General features: G+C 44.5%; 1 protein-coding gene and 1 non-coding gene across 3 annotated transcripts in view; both read right to left on the bottom strand.

Moving 5' to 3' along the window:
- The window catches only part of LOC140189015 (histone H3), a 32,500-nt gene extending 18,075 nt beyond the window's left edge, over positions 1 to 14,425 (bottom strand). The window contains exon 1 of one of the 2 annotated variants that reach the window (XM_072245688.1): positions 14,335 to 14,425. The gene's annotated coding sequence lies outside the window, so the exon portion shown is untranslated. Of the gene's footprint in view, positions 1 to 2,735; positions 2,872 to 14,334 lie in introns of those variants that run through there. The other variant, XM_072245687.1, reaches the window with a different exon arrangement.
- A 3,079-nt stretch (positions 14,426 to 17,504) lies between these two features.
- trnan-guu (transfer RNA asparagine (anticodon GUU)) lies at positions 17,505 to 17,578 on the bottom strand. Its single transcript has one exon. It is a non-coding gene; the product is annotated as a tRNA-Asn (tRNA).
- Positions 17,579 to 18,159: the final 581 nt, after the last annotated feature.

Here is an 18,159-nt window from a genome sequence, read left to right as displayed (position 1 = left end):
GCAGCGGATTGAAAAGCTTGAGCATGTAGATATTAAGAAAGTGGATATGCTGGAGCTTTTGGAAAGCATCAGGTTGGATAAGAGGCCGGGACCAGATGATATGTACCCCAGGATACTGCGGGAGGCGAGGGAGGAGATTGCTGAGCCTCTGGCGATGATCTTTGCATCATCAATGGGGACAGGAGAGGTTCCGGAGGACTGAGGATGTTGTTCCCTCATTCAAGAAAGGGAGTAGAGATAGCCCAGGAAATTATTGACCAGTGAGTCTTACTTCAGTGGTTGGTAAGCTGATGAAGAAGATCGTGAGAAGCAGGATTTATGAACATTTGGAGAGGTATAACATGATTAGGAATAGTCAGCATGGCTTTGTCAAGGGCAGGTTGTGCCTTACGAGCCTGATTGAATTTTTTGAGCATGTGACTGAACACATTGATGAAGGGAGAGCAGTAGATGTAGTGCATATGGATTTCAGCAAGGCATTTGATAAGGTACCCCATGCAAGGCTTACTGAGAAAGTAAGGAGGCATGGGATCAAAGGGGACAATGTTTTGCGGATCCAGAACTGGCTTGCCCACAGAAGGCAAAGAGTGATTGTAAACGGGTCATATTCTGCATGGAGGTCGGTGACCAGTGGTGTGCCTCAGGGATCTGTTCTGGGACCCTTAATTTTTGTGATTTTTATAAATGACCTGGATGAGGAAGTGGAGGGATGGGTTAGTAAGTTTGCTGATGACACAAAGGTTGGGGGTGTTGTGAATAGTGTGGAGGGCTGTCAGAGGTTACAGCGGAACATTGATAGGATGCAAAACTGGGCTGAGAAGTGGCAGATGGAGTTCAACCCAGATAAGTGTGAAGTGGTTCATTTTGGTAGGTCAAATATGATGACAGCATATAGTATTAATGGTAAGACCAAGGCAGTGTAGAGGACCTGAGGGATCTTGGGGTCAGAGTCCATAGGACGTTCAAAGCAGCTGCGCAGGTTGACTATGTGGTAAGGAAGGCATACGCTTCATTGGCCTTCATCAATCCTGGAATTGAACTTAGGAGCCGAGAGGTAATGTTGCAGCTCGATAGGACCTTGGTCAGACCCACTTGGAGAACTGTGCTCAGTTCTGGTCACCTCACTACAGGAAGGATGTGGAAACCACAGAAAGGTGCAGAGGAGAATTACAAGGATGTTACCTGGATTGGGGAGCATGCCTTATGAGAATAGGTAGAATGAGCTCAGCCTTTTCTCCTTGGAGCGACAGAGGATGAGAGGTGACCTGATAGAGGTGTATAAGATGATGAGAGCATTGACTCTGTGGATAGTCAGAGGATTTTTCCCAGGGCTGAAATGGCTGCCACAAGAGGGCACAGGTTTAAGGTGCTTGGGAGTAGGTACAGAGGAGATGTCAGGTTAAGTTGTTTTTTTCTCTTTATTTTAAATGCAGAGAGTGGTGAGTGTATGGAATAGGCTGCCAGCAATGGTGGTGGAGGCTGATACGATAGGGTCTTTTAAGAGACGTTTGGATAGATACACGGAGCTTAGAAAGACAGAGGGCTATGGGTAACCCTAGTAATTTCAAAGGTAGCTACATGTTTGGCACAACTTTGTGGGCCGAAGGGCCTGCATTGTGCTGTAGGTTTTCTATGTTTCCTTTCTCCCCAGAGGGAGGTTACAATCTGGAACACAGTCTGAAGGGGTGATGCAGGCTGGTATTTAAGGAGCATCTGGATGAGCATTTGAATCACCAAGGCAGGGTAGAAGACAGACCAAGTTCTGAGTTAGTGGAGACAGATTCTCGATGGTCAGTATGGACATGCAGAAATCACTGACAGTGAAAGTGCAATGGGAACCTGAAGCACAGAACTTCAGGATGGTCATACCTAAAACATTCAGTACCCAGTATGATGGGATTGTTGTTGTACAAAGGAATTAATGGTCAAATACTGAACCAACCCCCTCAAAAGGCTACCAAAATGCTGTCATTCCCTATGCACCAGTAACAATAGTTTTATATGGGAATTTGGTGAAGTACTCTGGGTGATATTAGGAGAGATGGCTGATAGCTTGGTCACGGTGGGAGGGTGCAAATGTCTTCTCAGAGGATAAGGGGTTCAGTGGAACAAGCTCACAGTTGAGAATGAAGGTGACAAACCCCACTGCATTGGAGGACTGCTGTGGTCAGGGTTGTACTGGATAGAAACAGACCCTCTGGCCCATCACATTTATGCTCCCCATCATGCACAGCTGTACTAATCCCACTTTCCTGCATTAGTTTCATATCCCTCTGGGCCTTGCTCACTGAAGCCCCTGTGCATGTGCCTCTAATATTGTTACACAGTTCCCTGTACGTGGCATCACAGGTAGACAGGGTTGTGTGTTCTACTTGCCTTGACAGTCAAAGAACTGCCTCTCATTAGAATAGGACAAAACTGTTTAAAGACGGATTCAAAGGGGATCTGAGGGGTAAATATTTCACACAGAGAATAACTGGTATCTAAATCAGTACCAGGGAGGTGTGGGGGAGGGGGGCAGAAACTTCTCAGGAACCTGTGTACATCCTGCCATGATTTAACCTCCCAAAATAGAGTCACTGGTCTATACAGAAATGAAACAGTCCCTTCGGTACAACTCATCCCCGCCGACCAAGTTGTCGACCTGAACTCGGCCCATCTGCCTGCATTAGGCCCGAATCCCTCTCAACCTTTCCCATCCATGTGACTGTGCAAATATGTTTTAAATATTGTACCTGAGGCAGAGAGCCGGTGCAGTGAGGCGCTGACAGACACTCACTGTTCCGCGGGCAGGAAGAGGAGAGACCGAAACCCCAACAAGTGGAGACCGACTCCACCACCCCGGACTTACCGCCCACCACGGCCCGTTCCCCGGGAAACGACGTCGCTAAAGGTGGGGCTTTGTGACGTCAGCGCGTCACGGGGTAACAATCACAACGTGTCACGTGACAGTGACCCGGCAGCCGGGGAGGCGGGGCAGAGGGAGCTGTCAATCAGCAGAGCGGCTGAAAAACTTGCGACCATTGTAAACAGAATGGGGGCAGTGGGAGATTTCCAGGGACGTGACCCACTCCCCCATTCCCTGCAATTGAGTGTGTTATACACAGTAATATTCATATTGTAATTTAGCTCTTCGATCTTATAAATATGTCATGTTTGTATTTTCTATATTTTTGTGTGGATAATCTTTTTATAATTTTGGATGAAATATGTTGGAACTGGATCATGATAAAAGAGCATCACGGAAAAATATTGTCAAAGCCAAAATTTTATCCAAAGTAAGTTGTTATCACACTGCGCATATGTCACCATATTGTTCAAAGTTCAAATTCAAATGTATTCTCACAGACAACCCCGAGAATCTTGTTCTGCGGGCAATCTTAACAAATCTACAGAACAGTAACTGTGAACTGTAAATATGAGGAACTATAAACTGTAAACAAATTGTGTAAATGCAGAGAAATAAATAGCAATAAATAACAAGCATGAAATAACGATATAACAGTGGTGACATGAGTGTTTTGTTCAAGACACTGATGGTTGAGGGGTAGTAACTGTTCTTGAACCTGGTGGGGCGAGTCCTGAGGTACCTGTACCTTCTACCTGATGGTAACAGTGAGAAAAGATCATTGCCTAGGTGGTGAGGATCTTTGCTGATGGACGCTGCTTTCCTACGGTAATGTTTCATGTAGATGTGCTCAGTGGTTGTGAGGGTTTTACCTGTGATATACTGGGCCGAATCCACTACACTTTGTGGGATTTTCCACTCAAAGGCATTGGTGTTCCTATACCAGGCCGTAATGCAGCCAGTCAGCACACCTTCCACCACACATTTATATGTTTGCCAAGGTTTTCAATGACATGCTGAACCTCCGCAGAATCCTGAGGAAGTAGAGTGCTGTTGTGCTTTCTTCACAATTATATTTATGCGATGGGTCCAGGACAGGTCCTCTGAGTGAGTGACACACAGGAATTTAAAGTTACTGACTCTCTCCACCTCTGATCATCCTTTGATTACTAGCTCATGGACCTTTGGTTTTTCCCTCCTAAAGTGTACAATCCGTCCCTTAGTCTTACTGACATTGAGTGAGGGGTTGTTGTTATTACACCACTCAGCAAGGTTTTCAATCTCTCTCCTGTTTGCTGATTCATCACCACCTTTGATTGTGGTGTGATCAGCAAACTTGTATATGGTGTTGGAGCTGTACTCAGCTACACAGTCATAGGTGTAAAGTGAGTAGAGCTGGGGGCCAAGCACACTTCCTTGTGGTGCTCCTGTGCTGATAGAGATTGTGGAGTAGATGTTTTTGCCAATCTGAACTGACTTGGATCTGCACCTGAGAAAATCCAGGATCCAATTGCACAAGGGGGTATTGAGGCCCAGGTCTGAGAGCTTACTGATCAGCTTTGAGGGGATGATGGTGTTAAATGCTGAACTGTAATCAATAAAGGGCATCCAGATGTTTGCATCTTTGCTCTCCAGATGTTCCAGAGTTGTGTGAAGAGACAACAAGACAGCATCTGCTGTTGCTTCGGCAGGTGAATTGGAGAGGATCCAAGTCACCATTCAGACAAGAGCTGATATGCTTCAACACCAGCCTGTCAAAACACTTCATCACTGTGGATGTAAGTGCCATTGGGTAATAGTCATTTAAACAGGTTACCACGCTCCTGTTGGCCACCGTAATAATTGAAGCTTCCTTGAAGTAGGTGGGTACCACACACTGCCAGATCAAGAGGTTGAAGATATCCATGAATACATGAGCCAGCTGGTCAGCACAGGTCTTCAGTACTCGGCCAGGTACTCCGTCCAGACTGGATGCTTTCCTTGGATTCACTCCCTTGAAGGCAGCCTGCACGTCATCTTCAGATACTGAGACCAAATGACCATCGGGAGACACGGGGGTGCTCCCTCTTCTGGTGGACAAAGTGAGCATAGGAGGCATTGAGCTCGTCTGGAAGCGAAGCTGTGCTGTCCCCTTTTATCACAAGATTTACCTTTGCAGGAGGTTCTGGCATTCAAACCCTGACACAGCTATCAAGCATCTCTCTTTTATTCCAGTCTAGCCTGGAATCTCCACTTTGCCAAAGAGATGGTTTCTGGAGATCATACCTGCACCTCTTGTAGCATTCCTGATCTCCAGACTTGAATGCCTCTGACCTGGCACTCAGCAGGTTCCTGATCTCATTGCTCATCCAGGCCTACTGATTTGGGAAAAGCCTGAATGATTTTGTGGGGACACACGACTCCACAGCTGTTTTAGTAAAGTCTGTAGTGACCCCGGTGTCGTCCTTCAGGTCCTGAGATGAGTTCATGAACATGGCTCAGCCTGCTGACCCAAGGCAATCCTGTAACCGTTCCTCTGCCTCCCAACACCACCCCTCGGTTATCTTGATCTCTGAAGCCTTGTTCCTTAGGCTCTGTCTGTGTGCAGGTAGGAGGAGTACAGTCAAATGATCCAACTTAACGAAATGTGGTCTTAGGAGCAAATGATAGACATTCCTTATCGTAGTGTAGCAGTGGTCCCCTGTGTTGGGACATCTGGTGCAACAGGTTACTACTTTCAGATTAATTTTCTTTCAGGCATTTACAGGGAAATGAAGACAGTGGAATTTAGGAAAACTATAAACAGCAAAGACTGAACAGACAGCCAATGTGCAAAAGAAGACAAATAATGCAAATACTAAAACATAAATATTACTGTGTCCTGACGAAGGGTCTGGGCCTGAAACATCGACTGCTCCTCTTCCTAGAGATGCTGCCTGGCCTGCTGCATTCACCAGCAACTTTGATGTGTATTACTGTGCAATTCAGTTGTGGAGTACTTGAAAGTGAGTGTGCAGGATATGCAATTAGTTCAGTGAAGATACCTACACCATTTCAAGAGCATGACTGCTGTAGGGTAACAACTCTTCCTGAACCTGGTGGTGTGGGACCTAAGGCTCCTGTACGTCCTTCCCGATGACAGCAGTGGAAGAGAGCATGAGGTGGCTGAAGGATGTTGTTGATGATGGATGCAGCTTTCTTGTAGAAGTGCTGCTTGTAAATGTACTGAATGATGGGGAGGGCTTCGCCTGTGATGTACTGGGATGCATCCACCAGTTAGAAACATGGAAAACCTACAGCACAATACAGGCCCTTCGGCCCACGATGCCGTGCCAAACCTCTACCTATTTTAGAAATTACCTGGCATTACCCAGAGCCCTTTGTTTTTCTAAGCTCCAAGTACCTATCCAGGAGTCTGTGAAAATACTCTATTGTATCTGCCTCCACTACCTTTGCCGGTAGCCTATTCCACGCACTCACCACGCTCTGGTAAAAAAAATTACACCTGACATCTCCACAAATTTCTTGTAGACATTTTCCTTTCCATTCCTGATCATTGTGTTTCCATATCAGGCCATGATGAAACCAGTCAGGTTACTCTCCACTCTGCATCTATATCTGTCAAAGTTTCAGATGTCACGCTGATTACACGCAGGCAGAGTCACTGCCCTGCCTGCTTTATAGTGACACTTACTGCTAGTCCCAGGACAGACCCTCTGAAATGATAATGCTCAGAAATTTAATGTTACTGACTGTCTCCACCTCCAGTCCCCTGCTGATGACTGATCCGTGGACGTCCGGTTTCCTGCCCCTGTGGTCAGTGATCTGCTGATATTGAGTGAGAGGTTGTCGTTGTGGCACCATTCAACCAGATCACACATCTCCCTCCTGAGGGCAAATTTGTCACCACCTTTGATTCACCCAACAACAGTGGTGTCATCTGCAAACTTAAATATGTCATCGGGGTTGTACTTAGCCACACAATCACAGGTATAAAGTGAGTAGAGTTGTGGGCCAAGCACAACCTTGTGGTGCACCAGTGCTGATGGTGATTGTGGAGGAGATGTTGTTGACTTTGAATGCAAAGTCTTCATCGTGAAGGGAAATAGAAATTACAACTGAGGAAGAAGATTACATTAAAATCAGCAAAATATAAGAATGAAAATTAGTTACTTTTCTCACAGAAATGTGAAAATAGGGGCCCGCTTGTCCATGCTGACATTTGTCAGTCCGCAAGGAGTATTGTGAGCAATGCTGGGCCCTTTATCCAAGGAATGATGTGTTTGCATCAGAGAGGGTCCAGAGCAGGTTGACGAGAATGACCCCGGGAATGAAAAGGTTAACATATTAGGTGCATTTGATGGCTCTGGGCCTGTACTTGCTGAAGTTCATAAGAATGAGAAGAGAGTGACATTATAACCACTTGAGTGAACGTGGAGTGGATGTTTCCTGTAGTGGGTTCGTCCAGCACCAGATGGCACACACTCAGAGTAGAAGGATGTCTCTTCAGAAAAGAGATAAGAAGACATTTCTTTAGCCAGAGGGTCAGGTACAAGTTCACACTCTCCCTCCCCCACAATGTGTCCAATCACGTCACCTGTATCTACCCCTTTGTAGACTCCTCACCGCTCTTCACAACTCAGTTCCCATCAGTGTTTCTGATCAGCAAGTTCAGAAATCACGGTCAGCTCTCATTTTCCCCAACTCCCTGTGATGGAGCGGCTTATCAAACGTGTCCTGGACATCTTGGTTCAGTGCATTCCTGGGACTCGTTGTCCACAGTTGGTGTTACAGCTTCAAACACTCAAATGTATTTGTTAAACATAGAATCTCTTTCACCAGAGTCTGTTAACTTTGGCTGATGGTTTTGTAAGTTGGCAATAATTTCCTGCTTTGCTACAGCCCCAAATGTTCTCCTAGTACAAGTGGTGAACTGGCAGGTCTGGAGTTTCCTGTTTTCTGCTTTTGCTTCAGACTGCAGAATCTGCAGTTTCTATTGTAATTTTTTACTTCTCTTCTATTTACCTATTTTTCTCCAATTTGGAGCAAAGGAGTTACTCAAAGTGCTCTTCCCTCCAGACACAGACTGGTTTGGAACCCCGTCGTTGTTTCCATCTCCTATCGTGTCTGGATTTTAGTCTCTGATACTCCAGCACTTGGGTCCTGACCGTCCTCACCCAGGTCTGCCGTCACCGACGAAGTTTATTGATACGGTTCATATGGGCCTCAGTCAGGCCATTTGGCAAATTGGATCCAGAATTAGCTTTGCAATAGGAGACAGAGTGATGGCAGAGAGTAGTTTTGTGATCAGATGCTGGTGACAAGTGTTGTTCCACATGGATCTGTTCTGTGACCTTTGCTGTTTGTGATATAACTGAGTGATTTGGGAGTGGATGTAGGAATCGTGAGCAGTAAGTTCACACTGACTGTGAGATGATGGGGTTATTGCTGGTGTGGATGGTCATCTTTGGCTAAAGTGTGACATTGATGTGTTGATGAAATGAGCTGAGACCAAAACAAATAGATCAGTTGGTGTGACAATTGGGATTTCCCATCAAACAACCCCAAAACTCCCACGGGGGAGATCAGAGGGATAATGTGTGTGAACACAACAGTGTAATGAAGAGAAAGCGACAGCCCTTTCCTCTTCCAGGTTAGTGGCTCTTAAAAGAGCATTTTGTTGTGTTTGCTGCCGAGGCCAGGCTGAGGCTCGCTTCTGGCGATGCCGCGAGCCAACTGAATATCTTTGGGCACAAGGGTGACTCACTTGGTGTGGATGGTGCAAAGAGCCCGACCAGGTAAGCCTCGTTAATCTCCTCCAGGCCTTTGATGGTCGAGCTCTGGAAGCATAGATCGGTTTTGAAGTCCTGCCTGATCTTCTGCACCAGATGCTGGAAGGGAAGTTTGCGGATGAGCAGCTCGGTAGATTTCTGGTAGCATTGGTTCCCCGTCAGAGTCACAGTGATGGGCCGATAGCTCCCCAAGAATACCCACACAGACACCCAGGGATATTCAGTGTTCCTTTACATTTATCAATTATTTACAGAGTCACAGTGATGGGCCGATAGTGCCCCAAGAATACGTACACAGACACCCAAGAATATTCGGTGCTCCTTTACATTTATCAATTATTTTACTGATATGGTGCTTCCATGTCGGCTTATAATCCAGCCACATGCCATAAAATCTTACCACTGACACTTATTCAAGAGTTTGACCATATAATTTCAAATCAATTGCTATTGAGGAAGATATGGATCAATAAAGAGGTCTATTGATCATCTTTGTGAAACACAAAATGTATTTTAGCTACTGAAAGCTTTAAACCCTGTCTATATTCCCACTGTTTGACCTTATTAATCACTAATCACATTCTATATACAATTGGATTGGATTTTATACCTCTGATCCATAAATCTGCATCATCTGCAAAAGGTCATTTCCCCACCCCAGTACCTATCTCAGAAAAAATATCACTAATCATAATATTAAACAATAAAGGGCTACAAATACTGTCTTATAGTGTCCCATTCTCCACCATATAGAATCCCAAATATACCTTACGTATCCTTAACTGCCTGGAGCATACAAATAAAAAACTCAGAAAAAAATAATGTAGCCTCCTTCTCACTCCACATTTCTATAATTTAATCCTTTCATAACATATCATATGTTTTTTCAATACAAAAATACTGCAATTACAACTTCTTTATTTACAAGTGCTTTCCCAATATCATCTTCCAAACATAAAACTGAATCCAATGTCATTGTACAGTTCCAAAATCCACGCTGATAAAATGCTCCATCACCTCTCTTTTCCAAAATATAATTCAACAACTCTATTACCATATGTTCTGTAAGTTTACCGAAATGAGATGGGATGTTAATGATATTGGTCTATAATTAGAAGGATCCTGTGGGGATTTCCAGGTTTCGGAACAGGTACTATCATTTTCTATAAGGAGGAAATATGGTCTAAACTCCAAATATGATTCCAATTTGTTAATATTATCTCAAGAGTTGTAAGCTATATGCTTAAACATACACTAACATATATCATCCTTTCCTACAGCCATCTGACTTGCACTGTTAATAGCTTTCTTACATTCACACAAATAAACTCTACATAACTAACACTATCATTGTTACAGCTGGCTTTCAACACATCAGTGTATTCACTTAAATCCTCATCTTGACATCATTTAGGCTCTTCATTTAAATTATCTTGATTGTGACATGCAGCAAATGACCAAGCCAGTAACTCAACCTTCTCTATTTCAGTAGAGGGCGTACATTCAGATTGGAGGATTGTGACTAGTGGTGTCCCACAAGGATCTGTTCTGGGACCTCTACTTTTCCTGATTTTTATTGACGACCTGGATGTGGGGATAGAAGGGTGGGTTGGCAAGTTTGCAGATGACACAAATGTTGGTGGTGTAGTAGATAGTGTAGAGGATTGTCAAAGTTTGCAGAGAGACATTGGTAGGATGCAGAAGTGGGCTGAGAAGTGGCAGATGGAGTTCAAGCCTGAGAAGTCTGAGGTGGTACACTTTGGAAGGACAAACTCCAAGGCAGAGTACAAAGTAAATGCCAGCATGCTTGGTAGCATGGAGGAGCAGAGGGATCTGGGGGTACGTGTCCACAGATTCCCTGAAAGTTGCCTCACAGGTGGATAGGGTAGTTAAGAAAGCATATGGGGTGTTAACTTTCATAAGTCCAGGGATAGAGTTTAAGAGTCACGATGTAATGATGCAGCTCTATATAACACTGGTTAGGCCACACTTGGAGTACTGTGTCCAGTTCTGGTTGCCTCACTATAGGAAGGATGTGGAAGCATTGGAAAGGGTACAGAGGAGATTTACCAGGATGCTGCCTGGTTTAGAGAGTATGCATTATGATCAGAGATTAAGGGAGCTAGGGCTTTACTCTTTGGAGAGAAGGAGGATGAGAGGAGACATGATAGAGGTGTACAAGATAATCAGAGGAATAGATTGAGTGGATAGCCAGCGCCTCTTCCCCAGGGCACCACTGCTCAATACAAGAGGACATGGCTTTAAGGTAAGGGGTTGGAAGTTCAAGGGGGATATTAGAGGAAGGTTTTTTACTCAGAGAGTGGTTGGTGCATGGAATGCACTGCCTGAGTCAGTGGTGGAGGCAGATACACTAGTGAAGTTTAAGGGACTACTAGACAGGTATATGGAGGAATTTAAGGTGGGGAGTTAAATAGAAGGCAGGGTTTGAAGGTCGGCACAACATTGTGGGCCGAAGGGCCCGTACTGTGCTGTACTGTTCTATGTTCTAACAATCACTTTCTTTAATCAATACTGGAATGTTATTAACCCGATGAACTCCACCCCCTGATTTTCTGAATCATTCCCCAAACACCTCCAAGTTTAGTATCCTGTCCAATACTATCACAAGATGACCTCCAGTAAACCTCTTTCACAACCTTCACCACTTTCCTCACCACAGCTTGTACCCTTTCATACTTAATAAGGTCACTCAGAGAATGATAATTCTCAACTCTCCCAAACACCTTATTTCTCTCCCTAATTCCCTCTGCACACTCCCCCATCCACCAAGGTGCAGTCTTCCTCCTATTAATGTCATTTTTAACAGGCATCACTTCCACCGCAGTTTGATGAATAATGTGACATCACCATTCATTGCAGAAACCCATATCATCCTCAACATTCTCCCAGTTTGCTTCATCAAAATTCCACTTCCTAAAAACAGTCTCCTGCCCCCTATATAACTCCAAACCTAAGCTTATAAATATAGGAAAGTAATCACTCCCCATTGTCTCCTCACTCATAACATCTCATTCAGTCACTCCAGCCAGAATGTTTGCAACTGGAGTTAAATTTACAGCAGTTTTCAGATGATTAGAAACATTACATTTCATACCCCTCCCATCATTAAATCACACAAGATTGGAAATACCTAAACATTCTTCTACAATCATACAGTTCCATGAATGATCCCACAGTGAACTGTGCACAAAATTCCCCACACCATACAACCCTTAGTGATCTAGAGTGACATATGCTTTCCAACAAATCAATCAAAAGCTCTCCACAAGAGTTTTACCACTTTAGTACCCCTACCTGTTGAATCAAATGCTTCTGCTACAAACACCTCATGCACTTCATTCACATCCACAACTCTGTGTCCTGCCCCTTCCCATATTAAACGTGCAACACCACCCCCTCTATCACCTAACCTATCATGCCATACTGCAATATAATTTCCTGTAGAGGAAATGCCGTAACAGCCCGGTTTCATATTGGGCCGATGTGATGAATCAAAAATAAACTTCCTAATGTCTTGACCATCAAATTTCTCTCATTCCACTGCAATATTCTTAATCCCATTCTGTACCTGCACAAAGAGACTGAAATACAGATACCCCACCCATCAGAGCTTCTTTTACAGTTTCCCACATAACACCAGTTATACCGAGATACCTTGCAGCAGCTTTCACAATCATTTTAATTTTCTCAGTATGTCTAGATGACTGAACAGTACAATTCACCACATCTTTTATAAACATCACAAACTTCATTTCATTGACTAGTAAAGTATCTTTATTAATGGACCTGTGATGTGACACATAGCCGCTGACTTCATATTCTATCTGACTGGTTATACTTGATCAACATTTGGTTTAACTGTGTTGCAAGGCCTCTGTTTAAGACACACCTAACTGTACTTTAACCTGTTCAACCAGCTGCTTTCTTAAGTACTGTACTTCACATCCTTGTAACATGGTGTGAGCTGAATTATCTGCCGCTTAATGTGAAAAAGACAAAGGAGCTGGTGGTAGACCTGAGGAGAGCTAAGGTACCGGTGACCCCTGTTTCCATCCAGGGGGTCAGTGTGGACATGGTGGAGGATTACAAATACCTAGGGATACGAATTGACAATAAACTGGACTGGTCAAAGAACACTGAGGCTGTCTACAAGAAGGGACAGAGCCATCTCTATTTCCTGAGAAGACTGAGGTCGTTTAACATCTGCCAGATGATGCTGAGGATGTTCTACAAGTCTGTGGTGGCCAGTGCTATCATGTTTGTTGTTGTGTGCTGGGGCAGCAGGCTGAGGGTAGCAGACACCAACAGAATCAACAAACTCATTTGTAACACCAGTGATGTTGTGGGGATGGAACTGGACTCTCTCACGGTGGTGTCTGAAAGGAGGATGCTGTCTAAGTTGCATGCCATCTTGGACAATGTCTCCCATCCACTACATAATGTACTGGGTGGGCACAGGAGTACATTCAGCCAGAGACTCATTCCACCGAGATGCAACACTGAGCATCATAGGAAGTCATTCCTGCCTGTGGCCATCAAACTTTACAACTCCTCCCATGGAGGGTCAGACACCCTGAGCCAATAGGCTGGTCCTGGACTTATTTCATAACTTACTGGCATAATTTACATATTACTATTAAACTATTTATGGTTCTATAACTATTTGTTATTTATGGTGCAACTGTAATGAAAACCAATTTCCCTCGGGATCAATAAAGTATGACTATGACTATGACTAGACTGCACTATGTTCTCCTCTACAATTACACCAGTCAAACTTTACACCTTCACAATCTTCATATTAAGTTTCCCATAACACTAACTACACCTTAGTTTCCCAGGAGATACTGCCACAACATGCCCAAATCTCTGACATTGTGACATCTAAGCGGAGGTGGAATATGCGCTCGTGCATTATAACTAACATACCCCAGACTAACTTTACTTGAAAGCTTCACCTCATCAAAATATATCAATGCAGTTAAACTGTCCATGTTTTCTCCATTTCAAACTACTTGTAATCTCTGCAACACACACAAAAAATGCTGGTGAACGCAGCAGGCCAGGCAGCATCTATAGGAAGGGGCACAGTCGACGTTTCGGGCGAGTCCTGACGAAGGGTCTCGGTCCGAAACGTCGACTGTAACTCTTTCTATAGACGCTGCCTGACCTGCTGCGTTCACCAGCACTTTTGTGTGTGTGTTGCTTGAATTTGCAGTATCTGCAGATATCCTCGTGTTTGCACTTGTAATCTATTTACATTCTTAATCTCTTTATCGAAATCTCCACCAGAACACCTGTCCTAACACCCCGATACCTGTATTTTCATTAGGCAACACAGATACCATCCTTTTTTAACCAAATAAAGTCTTCAAATGTAATGCCTTCTCACAGTTTCTTATCTTAACGATTAGCACATCACCTCCCCTTAAAGTTTGAGCACAATCTATATTCCCTAAAATAGTTATCAAATTTAGTTAATTTCAAATGAGAAAACGTGCAGATGCTGGAAATCCAAGCTACACAAATGAAATGCCGGAGGAACTGAGGACTGATGAATGGTCTCGGTCTGAAATGTCGATTGAAATCTTTTCTATAGATGCTGTTGAATTCCTCCAGCATTTTGTGTATTGCTGCAGTTAATTTAATGGGATTGGTAAAATAAATCTGTTTCGGGTAAAATTTAAACAGTACCTCGAAGTCTTCTTTCCTTTTTTCAGTATCCTTTCATATCTCTTGAAATGATTGCAATATTGTTTTCCTTTTTCCATTTTGCAGATCTAGATCCAACTTCATTCCAACCTCTTACCGCACTCACCCGGACCCTTTATTTCCGGATCCTTTTCCAAACACTCTTCGCCCCCACCCCCAACATGAACTTACTTTATTTCCCATCATCCCCGCACATTCACAGCCAGCGCCACCAACGCTCCTGAGCCAATCAGCAACTCGCACCGTTTTCAGGTATTTTGCTGTCAATCAGGTCTAGGGGCGGAGCAACGAAACGAATGGTCACGTGTTGTAATGACGTCACAAAATCAATCCTACCTTCCCCGCCCCCAAGTTCATTTTCTGAACGTCTGTTCAGCGGGTCCAGTGTTGCGGGAGGGGCAGGGTGGCTTTAAACCCGGCGTTACACATTCCATGGCATCGTTCTCTCCAAAGTGTTTCAGCTGTTCCTTTGCCTGTCTTCTCCACACAGTCAACCAGACAAACTGAGAGAGTCGGCACGAGTGCTGGGAAAGTGCGGGAGTTCATATCTCATGGCAGCAGTCTCTGTATAATGTTTCGGAGTGACGGATTCGGTCATTGAGTGTAACGTCAAACGGCCTTGAGATACAGACGTCGTGAGGGAAAAGTGAAAACAAAATGATGAATGTCCCTTGTTCTCGGGAAACACTCCAGTTTTGGGCTATTTGTACACTAGATTGTCCCATATTATAATCCCGTCTTCATTTGAAGCAGGAAAACGGTCTCCTCGTTGGCGAAATGAACCTTGGTCTCCCGCGTGACAGGCGGGGATACTAACCACTGAACTAGCGAGGAATAAACAAGAGTATGGAACCTATCACACGGATGTCAGTGTGTAGGAGAACTCATAGAGTCACTCTGATGTTTATTTGCTGAGTGTAGAGCTGGTGCATTTTACCCATCCGCTCCTCACTTCGTGACTGGACGGGTCTCAGGATTCATTAGCGATTCAGTCACTTACTGTGTTCAAGGACTGGGCAAGGGAGGGGATCCCATTAACGTCTAACTGCGTGTTGTTTGAACGGATATTTATAATCAGGATTTGTTTCCCTTTTACTGATACGTGAAGCAGGAAACCATTTGTAGCCCTTCGAATCTCTCGGGTCGATTCTCCCTTCAGTCGGATCCCAGGTGCTGTGTTTCTCCGGTCTGTCGGAACGTCGCGACACCTACTGGTCGGAATAGGAACTGCAACAGAGTGAGGAATGATCCTTCAGAAAACAGCTCAGACACTGAGAATCGAGTTACAGAATCTGATAGCACCAGAGACCATTCAGTCACTGAGTCTGGTTTGCATCATGTGGAGATGGTGGTATAGTGGTGAGCATAGCTGCTTCCCAAGCAGTTGACACGGTTTCCATTCCCGGCCATTGCAGGTTGTACACTTTCAGGCTAAAAAAAAAATCCTCGCCAAGCACCATGAACGCAGAACTCTAATTCCTGAGCAGTTTGTTCTGACTGAAATTCACTCTAATGGATCTGATGAATTCCTCATGTACGATGGTGGTGGTCCCTCATGCAGGATGATCGAGGACCCCAAACTGAATGAGAAAAACAGCATTAGACCAGGGAAGTCGGTTAGTTCCACGGACTCCGCTGTAGGAAACACACACTTTCTGGTCAAATCGAACATACATTTTCCTGACCAAAGACATGACCTGCCCCAGATATTCTCTCGTTCCCTCTTTCATCCGGCAGAAAATACAAAAGCTTGAAAGCACGCGTCACAGTCTCAGGGATAGTTTCAGTCCCACTGTTGTGTCTATTGAATGGTTTCCCATAAGGTAGGATGGACGTTTGACCTCACAATCCACCTCGGTACGAAGCTGCACCTTATTATTTACCTGCGCTGTGCTTTCTCTGTCGCTGTTACACTTTATTCTGCATTTTGTTATTGCTTCACCTTGTTCTCTCCCAATACAGTGTGTAATCGTTTGATCTCTCTGAACAGTGAGAATGAGAAGCTTTTAACTGTATTACGGTACGGTATGTGACTGAAACTCGTAGAACAGATTCAATTCCCCCTGAGCCCGTTGCGGCAGCAGTAGCGAGCGCCGGCCTCCGGACAGCGCAGAGTTTCCCAGCTGGTAATGAAACACAGCAGAAAAACAAGAGCTGAGATCACAAAGGGGGAGCAGTGAGAGAGGGTTTCACTAACTCCCGTCGAAGGGAAGATTCAAACTTCTTCAGAGTACGCAGCCCTATCGACATCAATGGATCTGGGGTTGAGAGGTTGAAAGGTTCTCGGCATACACATCAGCGAGGATCTCACGAGTCTATAAATACCGGCTGCGTGGTGAAAAAGGCACAGCAGCGCCTCTTTCACCCCAGACGGTTGAAGAAATTTGGTATGGGTCCCCAAATCCTAAGGACTTTCTACAGGCACAGAATTGAGAGCACCCTGACTGGCTGCATCACTGCCTGGTATGGGAACTGTACTTCCCTCAATCACAGGACTCTGCAGAGAGTGGTGCGGACAGCCCAGCGCATCTGTAGATGTGAACTTCCCACTGTTCAGGACATTTACAGAGACAAGTTTGTAAAAATGATCCGAAGGATTGTTGAGGACCCGAGTGACCCGAATCTCAAACTGTTTCTGCTGCTACCATCCGGGAAACAGTACCGCAGCATAAAAGCCAGGACCAACAGGCTCCGGGACAGCTTCTTCCACCAGACCATCAGACTGATTAATTCAAGCTGATAGAATCATATTTCTGTCATATTGACTGTAATAAATATAGTAATATCTACTACATATTTACTATAAATTGCACATTGCACATTTAAACGGAGACGTAACGTAAATATGTTTACTCCTCATGTATGTGAAGGACGTAATTACTAAAGTCAATTCAATCCAATCCAATTCCATGGAAGAGATTTCGTCGTGCACTAGTCGAATCACAAACGAGAAAATGTGCAGCAGATGCTGGAAATCCAAGCAACACACACAAAAGGCTGGAACACACACAAAATAACTCAGTAGGCTAGGCTGCTTCATGATCTTGAAGAAGGGTTTCGGCCTGAAACACTGACTGTGTACTTTATTCCATAGATGCTGCTGAACATTTTCTCGGTTACAAGAGAGAGAGAAAAAAATACCGGAATACTAGCGTCCCTGGGTGGGCTCGAACCACCAACCTTTCGGTTAACAGCCGAACGCGCTCACCGATTGCGCCACAGAGACAAGAATTAAACAAGTACGAATAAATGAAGAATTTCAATTGAAATGCGGTTTCCTCTCTAGATGTATGATGTGACACATTGGTGTTTCAAAACATCAGGATGAATATCTGCTGCCGCCAACAGAGGATGGTTTCGATCCATCGACCTCTGGGTTATGGGCCCAGCACGCTTCCGCTGCGCCACTCTGCTACAGGGATTATTAAGAATTGTACAACTGTGAATGTTGCGCGATGTTTTGTGTGAATGTATGTATGTGTTTATGCCTGTGTCTGTAAATGTCTGGGTCTGGTTCTCTGTCTGTATATGCCTGTGTCTGTAAATGTCTGGGTCTGGTTCTCTGTCTGTATATGCCTGTGTCTGTACATGTCATGGTCTGGGTCTGTGCCAGTATATGTCTGGGTCCATTCCGTCTCTTTCTCGTATACAAACTCAAACGTACTTCATTTCTTTTGTTCATTCCCTGTTTTTCCTCTTTCTCTTTTTCTCCACCTTTCTTTCTTGTTTCCCCACTTTCTGGCCCACCCGGTTACTATCTCCGTGCCTTTTGTGTTCTATCCCGTCTTGCACCTCGTTCCCGATATT

This window comes from Mobula birostris, chromosome 28 (assembly GCF_030028105.1).
Source record: "Mobula birostris isolate sMobBir1 chromosome 28, sMobBir1.hap1, whole genome shotgun sequence".
Classification (NCBI taxonomy): domain Eukaryota; kingdom Metazoa; phylum Chordata; class Chondrichthyes; order Myliobatiformes; family Myliobatidae; genus Mobula; species Mobula birostris.
Note: the sequence above shows the minus strand (reverse complement) of the source record. Positions and strands in the feature narration are given on the sequence as shown.